Raw genomic sequence first — 7500 nt, 5'->3', positions numbered from 1 at the left:
TCGCCTGAAAACAGACTTGGGCACCCTGGCCTCCAGGTGTGCCCGAAAACAAGACAAGAGGTGCCCAGTCACAAAGGCTAAACCTCGACAGACATTTTATAATGTGTCTTCTACCATATATGTCTGTCTCTTCTTGAATTATTGTACAAGGATATATATATATATAATTGTGTCTTTGTTTTCTCGCCATTAAAAACTTTGTAAGTGTTTCTCTCTCGCCACAGAAAAAACACTTTGTCTGTTTTTTTTACAAGTATGTTTCTCACACAAGAGTTCACAGAAACACATTGTTTGTATCAGAGTTACCGCCGGCTCGGACTCTGACCGATTTTTAGGCCGGCAAATGAGTTCGAAAAGTCCGTCAAAATTGTTGCTAAAACCCCTTGAGGACTTCCGAGTGCTCATTGGTAAGGCCTTCGATTTGAAATCGGGACCGTACCTCAAAGTAGCACTTTCCTGGGTACTTTCAAAGTGCTACCGCTGCCAGAAAATGTTCTAAAAATCGTGTTCCCGAAAATCTCCGGGCACCCCGCCAACCCCTCGTGACGCCAAATGCAAATGGCAAATCGGCGGGAGGTCGCCCGGTAGTCCATCCGAGGAAGGCGCTCCAAATCCCCGCAAATCGACTTTTTCAAAACCTCATCGGCACTACCGAGGGCAAGTGGTTAACCAGCTGTCCGAGACACTCGACCACAAATGCAAGTGGCAGCTCGGCGGGACCAATCCACTCCACCTTAGCGGGAACACCCCCACTGTGTCCCCGGTACCACGGCTGGACACGACCTCATACACTTCCGAGGGCAAGTGATTAACTAACGGTAGGGTGCACTTTTCATATATGCACGTGCCCCATCGGCGGGACCAATCCACTCCTCCGTTCCGCTCTCCTGCAACCTTGGCCCCGGTAAAGCGGCGGCACAGGACCTCATAGACCTCCTGGAAGTCGCCAGAGGCTAAGTCCGACTGGTTTATGACTTGCCACTGCCTGGACCTGCCCCCACAGGCTAAGTCCGACTGGTTTATGACTTGCCACTGTCTCCACCTCCCTCCACAGGCTAAGTCCGACTGGTTTATGACTTGCCACTGTCTCCACCAGCCTCCACAGGCTAAGTCCGACTGGTTTATGATTTGCCACTGTCTCCACTGGTTCATGACTTGCCACTGCCTGGACCTGCCCCCACAGGCTAAGTCCGACTGGTTTATGACTTGCCACTGTCTCCACCTTCCCTCCACAGGCTAAGTGCGACTGGTTTATGACTTGCCACTGTCTCCACCAGCCTCCACAGGCTAAGTCCGACTGGTTTATGATTTGCCACTGTCTCCACTGGTTCATGACTTGCCACTGCCTGGACCTGCCTCCACAGGCTAAGTCCGACTGGTTTATGACTTGCCACTGTCTCCACCAGCCTCCACAGGACAAGTCCGACTGGTTTATGATTTGCCACTGTCTCCACTGGTTCATGACTTGCCACTGCCTGGAACTGCCTCCACAGGCTAAGTCCGACTGGTTTATGACTTGCCACTGTCTCCACCAGCCTCCACAGGCTAAGTCCGACTGGTTTATGATTTGCCACTGTCTCCACTGGTTCATGACTTGCCACTGCCTGGCCCTGCCTCCACAGGCTGAGTCCGACTGGTTTATGATTTGCCACTGGTTCATGACTTGCCACTGCCTGGACCTGCCTCCACAGGCTGAGTCCGACTGGTTTATGATTTCCCACTGGTTCATGACTTGCCACTGCCTGGACCTGCCTCCACAGGCTGAGTCCGACTGGTTTATGATTTGCCACTGGTTCATGACTTGCCACTGCCTGGCCCTGCCTCCACAGGCTGAGTCCGACTGGTTTATGATTTGCCACTGGTTCATGACTTGCCACTGCCTGGACCTGCCTCCACAGGCTGAGTCCGACTGGTTTATGATTTGCCACTGGTTCATGACTTGCCACTGCCTGGACCTGCCTCCACAGGCTTAAGTCCGACTGGTTTATGACTTGCCACTGTCTCCACTGGTTCATGACTTGCCACTGCCTGGCCCTGCCTCCACAGGCTGAGTCCGACTGGTTTATGATTTCCCACTGGTTCATGACTTGCCACTGCCTGGACCTGCCTCCACAGGCTGAGTCCGACTGGTTTATGATTTCCCACTGGTTCATGACTTGCCACTGCCTGGACCTGCCTCCACAGGCTGAGTCCGACTGGTTTATGATTTGCCACTGGTTCATGACTTGCCACTGCCTGGCCCTGCCTCCACAGGCTGAGTCCGACTGGTTTATGATTTGCCACTGGTTCATGACTTGCCACTGCCTGGACCTGCCTCCACAGGCTGAGTCCGACTGGTTTATGATTTGCCACTGGTTCATGACTTGCCACTGCCTGGCCCTGCCTCCACAGGCTGAGTCCGACTGGTTTATGATTTGCCACTGGTTCATGACTTGCCACTGTCTCCACCAGCCTCCACAGGCTAAGTCCGACTGGTTTATGATTTGCCACTGTCTCCACCAGCCTCCACTGGTTCATGACTTGCCACCGACTCGGCCAGCCTCCCCAGGCGAAGCGCGGGCGTTTGGTGACAATTCCAAGGCAGACCAAGGCAAACACGGCCCCTTGCGCGGCGGGGAGCCGTGCCCGGCCTCGGCGGGGCGTCGGGCCGCCGTTTGGAGCGCCGGCCGAAAACCCGAAAAAAGGGCGAAAATCGGAAAGAATTCGCGCCCGATCGGGCCGAGCGGCCGGCGGGGCGGCAGCCCGGGTCGGTCTCCGCAGACCTGGAGGCTCGAGGGGACCTTTCCGACCAAAGTCCATTTCTCGATTTTCCACCTCCTACCAATCTGCAGGTACCCCGCCAACCCCTCGGGACGCCAAACGCAAATGGCAAATCGGCGGGAGGGCGCCCGGTAGTCCATCCGAGGAAGGCGCTCCAAGTCCCCGCAGATCGGCTTTTTCAAAACCTCATCGGCACTACCGAGGGCAAGTGGTTAACCAGCTGTCCGAGACACTCGACCACAAATGCAAGTGGCAGCTCGGCGGGACCAATCCGCTCCCTTTAGCGGGAACACCCCCACTGTGTCCCCGGTACCACGGCTGGACACGACCTCATACACTTCCGAGGGCAAGTGATTAACTAACGGTAGGGTGCACTTTTCATATATGCACGTGCCCCATCGGCGGGACCAATCCACTCCTCCGTTCCGCTCTCCTGCAACCTTGGCCCCGGTAAAGCGGCGGCACAGGACCTCATAGACCTCCTGGAAGTCGCCAGAGGCTAAGTCCGACTGGTTTATGACTTGCCACTGCCTGGCCCTGCCTCCACAGGCTAAGTCCGACTGGTTTATGATTTGCCACTGGTTCATGACTTGCCACTGCCTGGCCCTGCCTCCACAGGCTGAGTCCGACTGGTTTATGACTTGCCACTGCCTGGACCTGCCTCCACAGGCTAAGTCCGACTGGTTTATGACTTGCCGCTGCCTGGACCAGCCTCCACAGGCTAAGTCCGACTGGTTTATGACTTGCCACAGTCTCCGCCAGACTCCACTGGTTCATGACTTGCCACCGCCTCGACCAGCCTCCCCAGGCTAAGTCCGAGCGTTGCGGTGGCCATGCCAGTGCCGACGAGGTCTGATCCGGTCCCTCGCGCTCCGGGGAGCCGTGCCCGGCCTCGGCGGGGCGTCGGGCCGCCGTTTGGAGCGCCGGCCGAAAACCCGAAAAAAGGGCGAAAATCGGAAGAAATTCGCGCCCGATCGGGCCGAGCGGCCGGCGGGGCGGCAGCCCGGGTCGGTCTCCGCAGACCTGGAGGCTCGAGGGGACCTTTCCGACCAAAGTCCATTTCTCGATTTTCCACCTCCTACCAATCTGCAGGTACCCCGCCAACCCCTCGTGACGCCAAACGCAAGTGGCAGACCAGCGGGACGGACCACCGGTAGTCATGCCGGGAATGAGGTCTCGGCGTCGGCATAAGGTGGGTGGATCGGACCCCATCCGGCCTACGGTTCTTTTTCAAAACGGCGCCCCCGGCCCCCGCCGGCGGCGGCCTTGGCGGCCGGGTGGGCGCCCCTCCTCGAATCGCCACCCTGCCCCGGGGTGAGCCGCTTCGCCGCCGCCCGGCGCCGTCAACAACCTTGTCCTGGTTTATGACTTGTCACCGCCGCTGGTTTATGACTTGTCACCGCCGCTGGTTTATGACTTGTCACCGCCGCTGGTTTATGACTTGTCAGCACCGGCGGACGGCCTCTCGCCGCCCTTTGGACGCCCCGGCGGCGGACCGTGACCCCCCACGGCTGGCCCGCGCGGGGCCCGCCACCCGCCCAAGGGGCGCCCCCTGCCGTTCGCCCACCTAACGCACGGCTGGAACAGCACCAAGCCCCGCAGCCGGCCAACGGCGGCACACACTGACCGCAGCCCACCGGAGGCACGTCGGGCCGTGGCCGTACCCCGCCCGACAGCGCCCCCTGCGGGCCACGGACCAGGCGGACGTTGGGACGAGACGATCCCCGGCCGAGGCGCTCTCTGAGCCCGCCAGGGACCGGTGCACCGCCGGCGGACGCTGCACCCGGTACACGAGCGCCCTCTGCCCGCCGGGGACCGGTGCACACCGCCGGGGGAGTCTGCACCGGGCCCAGGAGCTCCCTCTGCCCGCCAGGAACCGGGGGGACCGCCGGCGGAGGCTGCACCGGGCCCAGCAGGTCACTCTGCCCGCCAGGGACCGGGGGGACCGCCGGCGGAGGCTGAGCCCGGCCCAGGAGCTCCCTCTGCCCGCCAGGAACCGGGGGGACCGCCGGCGGAGGCTGAACCCGGCCCAGGAGGTCACTCTGCCCGCCAGGGACCGGGGGGACCGCCGGCGGAGGCTGCACCGGGCCCACGAGCTCCCTCTGCCCGCCAGGGACCGGGGGGACCGCCGCCGGAGGCTGCACCCGGCCCAGGAGCTCCCTCTGCCCGCCAGGGACCGGGGGGACCGCCGGCGGAGGCTGCACCCGGCCCAGGAGGTCCCTCTGCCCGCCAGGGACCGGGCGGACCGCCGGCGGAGGCTGCACCGGGCCCAGGAGCTCCCTCTGCCCGCCAGGGGCCGGGGGGACCGCCGCCGGAGGCTGCACCGGGCCCAGGAGCTCCCTCTGCCCGCCAGGGGCCGGGGGGACCGCCGCCGGAGGCTGCACCCGGCCCAGGAGCTCCCTCTGCCCGCCAGGGACCGGGGGGACCGCCGGCGGAGGCTGCACCGGGCCCAGGAGCTCCCTCTGCCCGCCAGTGACCGGGGGGACCGCCGCCGGAGGCTGCACCCGGCCCAGTAGCTCCCTCTGCCCGCCAGGGACCGGGGGGTCCTCCGGCGGAGGCTGCACCCGGCCCAGGAGGTCCCTCTGCCCGCCAGGGACCGGGGGGACCGCCGGCGGAGGCGGCACCGGGCCCAGGAGCTCCCTCTGCCCGCCAGGGACCGGGGGGACCGCCGCCGGAGGCTGCACCCGGCCCAGGAGCTCCCTCTGCCCGCCAGGGACCGGGGGGTCCGCCGGCGGAGGCTGCACCCGGCCCAGGAGGTCCCTCTGCCCGCCAGGGACAGGGTGTAACGCCGGCGGAGGCTGCCTCCGGCCCAGGAGGTCCGTCTGCCCGCCAGGGACCGGGGGGACCGCCGAGGAGTCTCTGCCCGTCCCAGATACTCCCTATCCCTACCCCTAACCGTATCCCTAACCCTATCGCCTAACCCTAACCCTATCCCTAACCCTAACCCTAACCCTATCCCTAACTCTAACCCCATCGCCTAACCCTAACCCTATCCCTAACCCTATCCCTAACCCTAACCCTATCCCTAACCCTAACCCTATCCCTAACCCTAACCCTATCCCTAACGCTAACCCTAACCCTATCCCTAACCCTAACCCTAACCCTAACCCTATCCCTAACCCTAACCCTAACCCTATCCCTAACCCTATCGCCTAACCCTAACCCTATCCCTAACCCTATCGCCTAACCCTAACCCTAACCCTAACCCTATCCCTAACCCTAACCCTATCCCCTAACCCTAAACCTATCCCTAACCCTAACCCTAACCCTAGCTCTAACCCCATCGCCTAACCCTAACCCTATCCCTAACCCTAACCCTATCCCTAACCCTAACCCTAACCCTAACCCTAACCCTATCGCCTAACCCTATCCCTAACCCTAACCCTATCCCTAACCCTAACCCTAACCCTATCCCTAACCCTAACCCTATCCCTAACCCTAACCCTATCGCCTAACCCTAACCCTATCCCTAACCCTAACCCTATCGCCTAACCCTAACCCTATCCCTAACCCTAACCCTATCGCCTAACCCTAACCCTATCCCTAACCCTAACCCTATCCCTAACCCTAACCCTAACCCTATCCCTAACCCTAACCCTAACCCTATCCCTAACCCTAACCCTAACCCTATCCCTAACCCTATCGCCTAACCCTATCCCTAACCCTAACCCTATCCCTAACCCTATCGCCTAACCCTAAACCGAACCCCAACCGCAACCCCCAACACCAAAAGGCACCGGGCCGTAAGCCTGCACCCGCACCGGCAGTGCCCTAGCCCCCTCGGGGAAGAAGGGACTCCGTCTCCACACCGCACCCGCCCCAGCTGCGCTCTCTCCCCGCCACCGCCGAAGGCACACGATTTGAACCGCTCCTCCCGTCCGGGGAAGCACACTCGGCAGCACGCCAACCTCCTTCCCAACGGGACCAGGACCGAAGGGCACACAGACCCTCCACCACCCCACCAACGTGACCCCAAGCCCGGGCACCCCCTTCAAATTCGCCCGCTGGGACGTGTATTAAGCCCGGCAACAGTTATTCAAGCAAAACCGCAGCCGCAAGTTGAAGTGACAACTCATTAACCAAAACAATATTGGGCAAGTCATAAACCACTTTCCACTCTGGACAAGTCATAAACCAGTTTCCTCTCTGGACAAGTCATAAACCAGTTGGACAAGTCATAAACCACTTTCCTCTTTGGACAAGTCATAAACCAGTTTCCTCTCTGGACAAGTCATAAACCACTTTCCACTCTGGACAAGTCATAAACCAGTTTCCTCTCTGGACAAGTCATAAACCAGTTGGACAAGTCATAAACCACTTTCCTCTTTGGACAAGTCATAAACCAGTTTCCTCTCTGGACAAGTCATAAACCAGTTGGACAAGTCATAAACCAGTTTCCACTCTGGACAAGTCATAAACCAGTTGGACAAGTCATAAACCACTTTCCTCTTTGGACAAGTCATAAACCAGTTTCCTCTCCGGACAAGTCATAAACCAGTTGGACAAGTCATAAACCACTTTCCACTCTGGACAAGTCATAAACCAGTTTCCTCTCTGGCCAAGTCATAAACCAGTTGGACAAGTCATAAACCACTCTCCTCTCTGGACAAGTCATAAACCACTTTCTTCTCTGGACAAGTCATAAACCACTTTCCTCTTTGGACAAGTCATAAACCAGTTTCCTCTCTGGACAAGTCATAAACCAGTTGGACAAGTCATAAACCACTTTCCACTCTGGAC

Source organism: Scyliorhinus torazame, unplaced genomic scaffold (genome assembly GCF_047496885.1).
Source record: "Scyliorhinus torazame isolate Kashiwa2021f unplaced genomic scaffold, sScyTor2.1 scaffold_1469, whole genome shotgun sequence".
Taxonomy (NCBI): domain Eukaryota; kingdom Metazoa; phylum Chordata; class Chondrichthyes; order Carcharhiniformes; family Scyliorhinidae; genus Scyliorhinus; species Scyliorhinus torazame.
Note: the sequence above shows the minus strand (reverse complement) of the source record.